Source organism: Heterodontus francisci, chromosome 27 (genome assembly GCF_036365525.1).
Source record: "Heterodontus francisci isolate sHetFra1 chromosome 27, sHetFra1.hap1, whole genome shotgun sequence".
Lineage (NCBI taxonomy): Eukaryota > Metazoa > Chordata > Chondrichthyes > Heterodontiformes > Heterodontidae > Heterodontus > Heterodontus francisci.
Genome location: NC_090397.1, coordinates 21187634 through 21200447, shown reverse-complemented (window position 1 = coordinate 21200447; position 12814 = coordinate 21187634). Strand labels below are relative to the sequence as shown.

Below are 12814 nucleotides of genomic sequence, written 5' to 3'. Positions count from 1 at the left end.
TCGAGACTTGGGGTCCCCCATGACCCACCACCTCCCCCAGGGAAGCAGGTCCCAATCCCCTCCTCAAACACCCCCAGTGCAGGGAGTACCAAAGTTCCTCCACCACACCTAGGACAGGGGTGTGGAGATTAGGACCCTAAGACCAGCCTTCTCCTCACCCTCCCTTCACACTCCCATCCTCCTTCTCCCTAACACCCCATCTCCTCCCACTACTACCCCTCACCCCCCTCCTCCATCCAACCTCCTCTTAACCACTCACCTCACATCCTCTCCCTCACCCCCTCACCTCCCCCTCCTCCACCCACCCCCCCTCTTCCCCCCCCACTTCCCCTCCCACCCCCCCTCTTACCCTCCCACCCCCCCTCTTACCCTCCCTCTCCCCCCCACCCCACCCCCTCTCCTCTCCCCCCCCCACCCCACCCCCTCTCCTCTCCTCTCCTCTCCCCCCCCTCCACCCCACCCCACCCCCTCTCCTCTTCCCCCCCCCTCCACCCCACCCCACCCCCTCTCCTCTCCCCCCCCCTCCACCCCACCCCACCCCCTCTCCTCTCCCCCCCCTCCACCCCACCCCACCCCCTCTCCTCTCCCCCCCCCTCCACCCCACCCCACCCCCTCTCCTCTCCCCCCCCTCCACCCCACCCCCTCTCCTCTCCCCCCCCTCCACCCCACCCCACCCCCCCTCCTCTCCCCCCCCCTCCACCCCACCCCCTCTCCTCTCCTCTCCCCCCCCCACCCCACCCCCTCTCCTCTCCCCCACCCCCACCCCCTCTCCTCTCCCCCCCCCTCCACCCCACCCCCTCTCCTCTCCCCCCCCCTCCACCCCACCCCACCCCCTCTCCTCTCCCCCCCCTCCACCCCACCCCACCCCCTCTCCTCTCCCCCCCTCCACCCCACCCCACCCCCTCTCCTCTCCTCTCCCCCCCCTCCACCCCACCCCACCCCCCTCCTCTCCCCCCCCACCACCCCACCCCACCCCCTCTCCTCTCCCCCCCCACCCCCTCTCCTCTCCCCCCCCACCCACCCTTCCCCCCCCACCCCCTCTCCTCTCCCCCCCCCACCCACCCTTCCCCCCCCACCCCCTCTCCTCTCCCCCCCCTCCACCCACCCCACCCCCTCTCCTCTCCCCCCCCACCCACCCTTCCCCCCCACCCCCTCTCCTCTCCCCCCCCACCCACCCTTCCCCCCCCACCCCCTCTCCTCTCCCCCCCACCCCCCCTTCCCCCCCACCCCCTCCTCTCCCCCCCACCCCCCTTCCCCCCCACCCCTCTCCTCTCCCCCCCACCCCCCCTTCCCCCCCACCCCCTCTCCCTCCCACCCCACCCCCCCTTCCCCCCCACCCCCTCTCCTCTCCCCCCCCACCCCCCCCTTCCCCCCACCCCCTCTCCTCTCCCCCCCCACCCCCCCTTCCCCCCCACCCCCTCTCCTCTCCCCCCCCCACCCCCCCTTCCCCCCACCCCCTCTCCTCTCCCCCCCCCACCCCCCCTTCCCCCCTCTCCTCTCCCCCCCCCACCCCCCCTTCCCCCCCACCCCCTCTCCTCTCCCCCCCCCACCCCCCCTTCCCCCCTCTCCTCTCCCCCCCACCCCCCCTTCTCTCCCCCCCCACCCCCCCTCCCCCCCCACCTCTGCCCTTCCCCCCCCTCCTCTCCCCCCCACCCCCCCTTCCCCCCCCACCCCCCCTTCCCCCCCCACCTCTCCCCCCCACCCCCCAACCCCCCCCCACCCCCCCCTCTCCCCCCCCACCCCCCCTCCTCTCCCCCCTCCTCTCCCCCCCCACCCCCCCTCCTCTCCCCCCCCACCCTCTCTCCCCTCTCCACCCCCCCCCCTCTCTCCCCTCTCCACCCCCCCCCCCTCTCTCCCCTCTCCACCCCCCCCCCCCTCTCTCCCCTCTCCACCCCCACCCCCTCTCTCCCCTCTCCACCCCCACCCTCTCTCCCTCTCCACCCCCCCCCCTCTCCCCTCTCCACCCCCCCCCCCTCTCCCCCCTCTCCACCCCCCCCTCTCTCCCCTCTCCATCCCCCCCTCTCTCCCCTCTCCATCCCCCCCTCTCTCCCCTCTCCATCCCCCCCTCTCTCTCCCCTCTCCACCCCCCCCTCTCTCTCCCCTCTCCACCCCCCCCCTCTCTCTCCCCTCTCCACCCCCCCCCCTCTCTCTCCCCTCTCCACCCCCCCCCTCTCTCTCCCCTCTCCATCCCCCCCTCTCTCTCCCCTCTCCATCCCCCCCTCTCTCTCCCTCTCCACCCCCCCCTCTCTCTCCCCTCTCCACCCCCCCCTCTCTCTCCCCTCTCCACCCCCCCCCTCTCCCCCCCCTCTCCTCTCCCCTCTCCACCCCCCCCCTCTCCCCCCCCCCTCTCTCTCCCTCTCCACCCCCCCCCTCTCCCCCCCCCCCTCTCTCTCCCCTCTCCACCCCCCCCCCTCTCTCTCCCCTCTCCACCCCCCCCTCTCTCTCCCCCCCCCCTCTCTCTCCCCTCTCTCCACCCCCCCCTCTCCACCCCCCCCACTCTCTCCCCTCTCCACCCCCCCCCCTCTCTCTCCCCTCTCCTCCCCCCCCCTCTCTCTCTCCCCTCCCCCTCTCTCTCTCCCCTCCCCCTCTCTCTCTCCCCCCCCCCCTCTCTCTCTCCCCCCCCCCCTCTCTCTCTCCCCCCCCCCCCTCTCTCTCCCCCCCCCTCTCCCTCTCCCCCCCCCCTCTCTCTCTCCCCCCCCCCTCTCCCCTCCCTCTCTCTCTCCCCTCTCCTCCCCCCCTCTCTCTCTCCCTCTCCACCCCCCCCTCTCTCTCTCCCCTCTCCACCCCCCCTCTCTCTCTCCCCTCTCCACCCCCCCTCTCTCTCTCCCCTCTCCACCCCCCCTCTCTCTCTCCCCTCTCCACCCCCCCTCTCTCTCTCCCCTCTCCACCCCCCCTCTCTCTCTCCCCTCTCCACCCCCCCTCTCTCTCACCCCTCTCCACCCCCCCTCTCTCTCTCCCCTCTCCACCCCCCCTCTCTCTCTCCCCTCTCCACCCCCCCTCTCTCTCTCCCCTCTCCACCCCCCCTCTCTCTCTCCCCTCTCCACCCCCCCTCTCTCTCTCCCCTCTCCACCCCCCCTCTCTCTCTCCCCTCTCCACCCCCCCTCTCTCTCTCCCCTCTCCACCCCCCCTCTCTCTCTCCCCTCTCCACCCCCCCTCTCTCTCTCCCCTCTCCACCCCCCCTCTCTCTCTCCCCTCTCCACCCCCCCTCTCTCTCTCCCCTCTCCACCCCCCCTCTCTCTCTCCCCTCTCCACCCCCCCTCTCTCTCTCCCCTCTCCACCCCCCCTCTCTCTCTCCCCTCTCCACCCCCCCTCTCTCTCTCCCCTCTCCACCCCCCCTCTCTCTCTCCCCTCTCCACCCCCCCCCTCTCTCTCTCCCCTCTCCACCCCCCCTCTCTCTCTCCCCTCTCCACCCCCCCTCTCTCTCTCCCCTCTCCACCCCCCCTCTCTCTCTCCCCTCTCCACCCCCCCTCTCTCTCTCCCCTCTCCACCCCCCCTCTCTCTCTCCCCTCTCCACCCCCCCTCTCTCTCTCCCCTCTCCACCCCCCCTCTCTCTCTCCCCTCTCCACCCCCCCTCTCTCTCTCCCCTCTCCACCCCCCCTCTCTCTCTCCCCTCTCCACCCCCCCTCTCTCTCTCCCCTCTCCACCCCCCCTCTCTCTCTCTCCCCTCTCCACCCCCCCTCTCTCTCTCTCCCCTCTCCACCCCCCCTCTCTCTCTCTCCCCTCTCCACCCCCCCTCTCTCTCTCCCCTCTCCACCCCCCCTCTCTCTCTCTCCCCTCTCCACCCCCCCTCTCTCTCTCCCCTCTCCACCCCCCCTCTCTCTCTCCCCTCTCCACCCCCCCCTCTCTCTCTCCCCTCTCACCCCCCCCCCCCTCTCTCTCTCCCCTCTCCACCCCCCCTCTCTCTCTCTCCCCTCTCCACCCCCCCTCTCTCTCTCCCCTCTCCACCCCCCCTCTCTCTCTCCCCTCTCCACCCCCCCTCTCTCTCTCCCCTCTCCACCCCCCCCTCTCTCTCTCCCCTCTCCACCCCCCCCTCTCTCTCTCCCCTCTCCACCCCCCCCTCTCTCTCTCCCCTCTCCACCCCCCCTCTCTCTCTCCCCTCTCCACCCCCCCCTCTCTCTCTCCCCTCTCCACCCCCCCCTCTCTCTCTCCCCTCTCCAGCCCCCCCCTCTCTCTCCCCTCTCCACCCCCCCCTCTCTCTCTCCCCTCTCCACTCTCCCCTCTCCACCCCCCCCTCTCTCTCTCCCCTCTCCCCTCTCCACCCCCCCCCCTCTCTCTCTCCCCTCTCCACTCTCCCCTCTCCACCCCCCCCTCTCCACTCTCCCCTCTCCACTCTCCCCTCTCCACTCTCCCCTCTCCACTCTCCCCTCTCCACTCTCCCCTCTCCACCCCCCCCTCTCTCTCTCCCCTCTCCCCCCCCCCCTCTCTCTCTCCCCTCTCCACCCCCCTCTCTCTCTCCCCTCTCCCCTCTCCACCCCCCCCTCTCTCTCTCCCCTCTCCACCCCCCCCTCTCTACTCTCCCCTCTCCACTCTCCCCTCTCCACTCTCCCCTCTCCACTCTCCCCTCTCCACTCTCCCCTCTCCCCTCTCCACTCTCCCCTCTCCACTCTCCCCTCTCCACTCTCCCCTCTCCACTCTCCCCTCTCCACTCTCCCCTCTCCACCCCCCCCTCTCCACTCTCCCCTCTCCACCCTCCCCTCTCCACCCCCCCCTCTCCACCCCCCCCTCTCCACCCCCCCCTCTCCACCCCCCCTCTCTCTCTCCCCTCTCTCTCTCCCCTCTCCACCCCCCCCTCTCTCTCTCCCCTCTCCACCCCCCCCTCTCTCTCTCCCCTCTCCACCCCCCCTCTCTCTCTCCCCTCTCCACCCCCCCCTCTCTCTCTCCCCTCTCCACCACCCCCCTCTCTCTCCCCCCTCCACCCCCCCCTCTCTCTCCCCCCTCCCCCCTCTCTCTCTCCCCCCTCCCCCCTCTCTCTCTCCCCCCTCCCCCCTCTCTCTCTCTCCCCCTCCCCCCTCTCTCTCTCCCCCCTCCCCCCTCTCTCTCTCCCCCCTCCCCCCTCTCTCTCTCCCCTCTCCACCCCCCCTCTCTCTCTCCCCTCTCCACCCCCCCTCTCTCTCTCCCCTCTCCACCCCCCCCCTCTCTCTCTCCCCTCTCCACCCCCCCTCTCTCTCTCTCCCCTCTCCACCCCCCCTCTCTCTCTCCCCTCTCCACCCCCCCCTCTCTCTCTCCCCTCTCCACCCCCCCCTCTCTCTCTCCCCTCTCCACCCCCCCCTCTCTCTCTCCCCTCTCCACCCCCCCCTCTCTCTCTCCCCTCTCCACCCCCCCCTCTCTCTCTCCCCTCTCCACCCCCCCCTCTCTCTCTCCCCTCTCCACCCCCCCCTCTCTCTCTCCCCTCTCCACCCCCCCCTCTCTCTCTCCCCTCTCCACCCCCCCCCTCTCTCTCTCCCCTCTCCAGCCCCCCCCTCTCTCTCTCCCCTCTCCACCCCCCCCTCTCTCTCTCCCCTCTCCACTCTCCCCTCTCCACCCCCCCCTCTCTCTCTCCCCTCTCCCCTCTCCACCCCCCCCCTCTCTCTCTCCCCTCTCCACTCTCCCCTCTCCACCCCCCCCTCTCTCTCTCCCCTCTCCACTCTCCCCTCTCCACCCCCCCCTCTCTCTCTCCCCTCTCCCCTCTCCACCCCCCCCTCTCTCTCTCCCCTCTCCACCCCCCCCTCTCTCTCTCCCCTCTCCCCTCTCCACCCCCCCCCTCTCTCTCCCCTCTCCACCCCCCCCTCTCTCTCTCCCCTCTCCACCCCCCCCTCTCTCTCTCCCCTCTCCACCCCCCCCTCTCTCTCTCCCCTCTCCTCTCTCCCCTCTCCACCCCCCCCTTTCCACCCCCCCCTCTCCACCCCCCCTCTCTCTCTCCCCTCTCTCTCTCCCCTCTCCACCCCCCCCTCTCTCTCTCCCCTCTCCACTCTCCCCTCTCCACCCCCCCCTCTCTCTCTCCCCTCTCCACCCCCCCCTCTCTCTCTCCCCTCTCCACCCCCCCCTCTCTCTCTCCCCTCTCCACCCCCCCCTCTCTCTCTCCCCTCTCCACCACCCCCCTCTCTCTCTCCCCTCTCCACCACCCCCCTCTCTCTCCCCCCTCCACCCCCCCCTCTCTCTCCCCCCTCCCCCCTCTCTCTCTCCCCCCTCCCCCCTCTCTCTCTCCCCTCCCTCCCCTCCACCCCCTCTCTCCTCTCCACCCCCTCTCTCCCCTCCACCCCCTCTCCACCCCCTCTCTCCCCTCCACCCCCTCTCCACCCCCCACCCCCTCTCCACCCCCTCTCCCCCCTCCACCCTCTCTCTCCCCTCCACCCCCCTCTCCACCCTCTCTCTCCCCTCCACCCCCCTCTCTCTCCCCTCCACCCCCCTCTCCACCCTCTCTCTCTCCCCTCCACCCCCCTCTCTCTCCCCCCCAGGCCCTCCCCCAGGAACCGGATCGCTATCTGGAGCCGATTCCGAGCCCCACTCCGCTTCCAAAAGGAGCGCCCGCCACCCCCGCGCGGACCCTCTCACCTCAGCGATCGGTCTGTTAGTGTCTCGGCTCTCGGGAGCTGGTACTTCCTACCGGCTCTAACAATTCGAGGAGCAGGCGGGCCGGACTCCCGCTGCTAACTCCCAGTCCGGAGACGAAGACTAAAGCGCTCGCGCTCTCACCTTCTGGCGCTCGGGGCCGCGCATCAGTCACCGCGCGCGCGCCAGTGACACCACCACGAGCGCGCGCGCGCCAGTGACACCACCACGAGCGCGCGCGCGCCAGTGACACCACCACGAGCGCGCGCGCCTTCACCGGCGCCACCTCCCGTTGGAACCCAGTCCCGCCAGCGGCTCCTCACTCTGCAGGATCTTGAATGCCCAGCAATGTTGGTATTTGTTGCCCATCCCTAATTGTCCTTGAGAAGGTGGTGGTGAGCTGCCACTTTGAACCACTGCAGTCCATGTGGTGAAGGTATTGCCACCGAGGGTATTCCAGGGTGTTGACCCAACAACGTGGAAGGAACAGTGATATATTTCCAAAGCTGGATGTTGCGTAACTTGGAGGTGATGGTGTTCAGATGCATCTGCTGCCCCTGCCCTTCTAGGAGGTAGGGGTCACAGGTTTGGGAGGTGCTGCCGAAGAAGCCTCAGGCGAGTTGCATCCTGTATATACTACACTGGGATTTTTTGAGGAGGTAACAGAGAGGGTTGATGAGGGCAGCGCTGTTGATCTGATGTACATGGACTTTCAAAAGGCGTTTGATACAGTGTCACACACAGACTTATGAGCAAACTTGTAGTTTATGGAATAAAAGGGACTGTAGCAACATGGATACGAAATTGGCTGAGTGACAGGAAACAAAGAGTAGTGGTTAATGGATGTTTATCGGGCTGGAGGAAGGTTGTAGTGGAGTTCCCAGGGATCAGTGTTGGGTATAGGTGCATAAGTTATTGAAGGTGGCAGGACAGGTTGAGAGAATGGTTAATAAAGCATACAGTATCCTGGGCTTTATTAATGGGGCATAGAGTATAAGAGCAAGGAAGTTATGCTGAATTTGTATAAGGCACTAGTTCAGCCTCAGCGGGAGTATTGCATCCAATTCTGGGCGCAGCATTTGAGGAAAGACATGAGGGAATTGGGGAGAGTACAGAAAAGATTCACGAGAGTGGTTCCAGAGATGAGGAATTTCAGTTATGAAGATAGATTGGAGAAGTTAGGACTGTTTTCCTTGGAGAAGAGAAGGCTGAGAGGTGATTTGATAGAGGCATTCAAAATCATGAGGGGTCTGGACAGAGCAGATAGAGAGAAACTGTTCCCACTCGTGAAAGGATCGAGAACGAGAGGGCACAGATTTAAAGTATTTGGTAAGAGAAGCAAAAGTGACATGAGGAAAAACTTTTTCACACAGCAAGTGGTTAAGTTCTGGAATGTGCTGCCTGAAAACATGGTGGAGGCAGGTTCAATTGAAGCATTCAAAAGGGGGTTAGACAGTTATATGAAAAGAAAGAATGTGCAGGGTTACGGGTAGAAGGCAGGGGACTGGAATTGAGGGAGTTGTTTTTTCAGAGAGCCGCTGCAGACATGACGGGATGAATGGCCTTCTTCTGCGCAGTAACAATTCTGTGATACTATGTCAGAGATCTCTTTTCACCAATCACCAAGATCAATCCTACTGCCTTGCAAGCCCCAAGTGCTTTTGGTTGCAAGATCCCATCATTTACACTTGTGGAGTGTCTTTGTCATGCTGGCCATATCAGAACAAGTCACATTTCTAGAGTGCCCCTACGTACAGGTAAAGCATTCCGCATGGAGTCAACACTATTGGGCAGCAAGCCGGAGAGGGGACAAGAACAAAAGCAAGGTCAAACAGAAGGATTTGAAAGGACAGAAGATGGTGGTAAAGCAGAGGTTTTGAGGGAAGGTGTCTGGAGGGCAAGGCTACAGTAAAGAAAGTCCTTGTGTTTATATACCACCTATCACAACCTCAGGACATCCCAAAGCACTTTACATTGACTACACTTCAAAAATACTTAATTTACTGTAAAGTGCTTTGGGATGTCCTAAGTGTAGTCACTGTTGTAATATTGGAAACAGTAGCTGGAGAAGCACCACTAGTGGAGCAGAAAACATGTAGAACAAGGAATTAGCCAGTGTGGTTGTGCCTAAGGGTATGCACAGGAACGTATGGCTAGAATATTGCTGAGGTAGAGTGGGTCCATGCAATTGAGGTATTTGAAGTTGAGAATAAACATCATAGGATAGAGGGAGTCAGTGATGCTTGGCAAGGGTTGGAGTGAAGGAAGTGCAGGACTTCGTATGGTTTGTGGCATTTGGAAGTTTAGGGATTGTTAAGGAGAACAGTGGGGAAATTGAATCTTGATGGAAATGTAATGGTAGTGGCAGGTGATATTTCAGAGATGGAAGGAAGTGGTTTTGGTAACAGATCAGATGCAGCAGAGGAAGCTTAGCTAAGGATCAGCCAATATTACAAGATTCTGCATCTTTGAGCTGAAGCCAAGTTATAGGCAGAGAGTTGGTGAATTTGTACCAAGGGGCACATAGTTGTTTATAGGAGCTGAAGAGAATGACAGTTTTGCTGATATTTAGCTGGAAGGAGCAGTGTGTCATCCATGTCTGAAGGTCATACAGGGAAACAAAAAGTGGCAACTGTCTTGGGGGAATGGAAGAGGTGGAGAGATAAGGTTGGGGGGCATCAGCATAAAGTTGGAACCTGAACCCTTTTCCTTAAAGACTCCCCTTCTGGCTATATCTTCCACCACTAGCCCTGCTATTGCAGTAGCACTTATCACCAAATCTTACCTTGGCTTGACTCACCTACTCCTCTGGCACTTCCTCCTCCTTTGAGTATCTCACCTTGTTCCACCATTCTCCACCTCTTCCATCCCCCCAAGGCTGTTACCACTTTTCATTTGCCTGCATGACATTTAGACATTGATGATACACTGCTTCTTCCACCATTCTCACCACTCATTCAAAAATCATCATTCCCTGCAGCCCTCCCAAATAAGATAAAAATTTTCTCACCAAGGTATCCTCCCTGCTTCCCTCCCTCAGCCTTTGCACCGAACAACTTCTAATCCTCGGTGCTTTCAAACTCCATCCCAACTCATCATGCTCTCTCTCCTCTGAGTTCACTGCCCTCCTATCCTCCCTAAATCTCTCTCTTTGTATAAACTCCACTACCCATATTCACGGTTACCTTCTTCCCCTTCCCATCTCACGTAGTCTTGCTAATCCCATCATATGAGTCACAGATAAAGGCATCTCTGATCACCTCCTACTATCACTCTCCACCCACATCCCAATCCTACTTCTTTCTGTATCCACCACTGGAAAAAAAACTACCCTCAATTTACCTACAGCTGCACTTTCAAAATTCCAACTGTCTAGACTTTGGTCCTCCATTCACTACAACATTTCTGCTACTGATTTTCTCAATAGCACCCTCGCCTCCATCTTTGATGTCCTATTCACCAATAAAACCATTACTCTCTCTCACCCTGGCCATTCCCCTAGTATGGCCCTCATCTCCGCTCCCTGAAGTCCGAGGGCCACAGACTTGAAAGGATATGTTGGACAACTGGTTTAGCCAACTACCGTCATATCTGGCTGGACTACATGAAGCATTATCAGACTCTGCTGTCGTCTGCATCCTGGAATGCAAAGATAACCCCCAGCTTCTTTTCTCTACTGCAAATGGTCTTCATAAACCCCTCTCCCCTGACGCCTACACCCTCACCTCCAACAATATGTGCCAGGAGCTCATGGACTTCTTTGTCACCAAGATTGAGACCATCCAATCAGTTGCCTCTGCCGAGGCCTCCCTTCCACTAGCCCACCTGGCCAAACTTCCTCTAAAGTGCCCCCCCTGCCCTAGCCCTGAACTCGCATCTTTCTCTAGTTTCTTTCCTATCTCCCCTCATGCCCCTTCCGAGCTCATCTTGTCGATGAGACTCACCTCCTGCACTCTCAACCCTCCCACTAAACTCCGGGCCACCCAACATCCCCTCCTGTCCCCATGTTAGCCAATATTGTTAATGGTTCTCTCTCTTCAGGTATTGTCCCTCTGTCCTTTAAATATGCTGTCATCACCCTCAAAAACCAACGCTTAATCCCACTGTCCTTGCAAACTACCGCCCCGTCGCCAACCTGCCTTTCCTTTCCAAAGTCCTTTAAAGTGTTGTTGCCTCCCATCTTTCCTAAAACTTCATGGTTGAATCCCTCCAGTCAGGTTTCTGCCCCTGCCACAGTACCAGAACGGCTCTTATCAAAGTTTCAAATGACATCCTACATGACAGTGACAAAGGCAAGCTTTCCCTCCTCATCCTTCTTGACCTGTCTGCAGTCTTTGACACAGTTTACCACACCATCCTCCTCCAGTGCCTCTCGACTGTCATCTAACTGGGCATGACTGCTCTCAACTGTTTCCACTCTCATCTGTCTAATCATAGCCAGAGAATCACTTGCAATGGCTTCTCTTCACTCCCGTACCATTACCTTTACTGTCCCCCATTGATCTAGTCTTGGCCCCCTCCTATTTCTCATTTGCACGCTGCCCCTCAGAGACATCATCCGAAAGCACAGCATCAATTTTCACATGTACTCTGACAACACCCAGCTCTACCTCCCCACCACCCCTCTCGACTCCTCCACTGTAACTCAATTCTCAGACTGCTTATCTGACATCCAGTACCGGATGAGCAGAAATGTCCTCCACTTAAATATTGGGAAGACTGAAACCATTGTCTTCAGTCACTGCTCCATACTCCATTCCCTAGCTACCTACTTCATCCTTCTCCCTGGCAACAGTCTGAGACTAAACCAGTCTGTTTGCAATCTTCGTGTCATATTTAACCCCAAGATTAGATTCCGACCACATATTAGCACCATCATTAAGACTACCTATTTCCACCTCCACAATATCACCCAACCTTATCCCTGTCTCAGCTCAACTGCTGCTGAAACCTTTATCCATGCCTTTTTGCCTCTAGACTTGACAATACCAACACACTCCTGGCTGGTCTCTCACATTCTACCCTCTGTAAACTTGAGGTACTCCAAAACTCTGCTACCCATGTCTTAACTTGCATCAAGTCCCGTTCACCTTTCAACTCTGTGCTCGCTAACTTACACTGGCTCATGGTCAAGCATCGTCTTGGTTATAAAATTCTCATCATTGTTTTCAAATCCCTGCATGGCCTCGCCCCTTTCTGTCTCTGTAATCCTCTCCAGCCCTGTAACCCTCCGAGATATCTGCAGTTATCTAGTTCTGGCCTCTTGAACATCCCCCATTTTAATCCCGCCACCATTGGTTGCTGTGCCTAGGCCCTAAGTTCTGGAATTCCCTCTCTACACCTCTCTGCCTCTCTACCTAGCTTTCCTCCTTGAAGGCACTCCTTCAAATTTACCTGTTTGACCAAGCTTTTGGTCACCTGGCTCGGTGTCATATTTTGTTTTATAATGGGACATTTTATTATGTTAAATGTACTATATAAATGGTTGTTGTTGTTGAATCCATGTTTCTGGTAAACCAATAGTTGCTGAAGTAGAAAGGACCAAGAATGCAGCCCTGGAGTACTCCATAGGTGATCAAGTGGACAAGGAAGGAAATTTAATTAGTGGCAATAATGATGACAAGATCAGAGATGAATATGCTAAAGCACTGCCACAAAAGTGGACTGTGGTGGAGAGATGTTCAAGAAGAATGCGTTACAGGAATATAGGAACAGGAGTAACCCAGTCAGCACCTTGAACCTGTTACATTAATTTCAGTTTGGTTGGGATGTTTACATTTCAATCTGAAACCATCTTTTTCCGTTGTAATGTTGCCTGCTGAGATTTATGTTCCCTACATTACAATAGTAGCTACACTTAAAAAGTTCTTACTTTCTTGTCAGCAAGAAACATAGCATTAAAAAATGAGCTAAAATATCTTTTGGCAGTATATTTTTAAAAAAGGATCAAATAACTTGAAATAAATGTGGCTGGGAGATGTGGTCCATGAGGATCTCTCTGCCTAACTTCATCACAATGCACACCTTCATTGAAATATTTGTGTTTTAAGATATAAATGAGCCCTTTAAGTACAGTTTTCACTGCAAAAAATAATCTTGCATAATAATGTGAAATACATTGAGGAGGTAAACCGTTTTTGTTAAGGCCAATCTACACAACTGATCTGCAAAGACAGATCAGTATTGATCGAAGAGTGGCAGCATGAGAAGTATAGATTTTATGGCAAGTAGATGAGAATTTGTAAGAACGTTTCATGCATACAATGTTTTTATTTAACAAGTCGAG

General features: G+C 59.1%; 1 protein-coding gene across 2 annotated transcripts in view; it reads right to left on the bottom strand.

The window, feature by feature from the left end:
• The window catches only part of eps8a (EGFR pathway substrate 8a, signaling adaptor), a 215495-nt gene extending 208784 nt beyond the window's left edge, over window positions 1-6711 (bottom strand). For both annotated transcript variants that reach the window (XM_068058976.1, XM_068058980.1), the window contains exon 1: window positions 6532-6711. The gene's annotated coding sequence lies outside the window, so the exon portion shown is untranslated. The remainder of the gene's footprint in view (window positions 1-6531) is intronic.
• Window positions 6712-12814: the final 6103 nt, after the last annotated feature.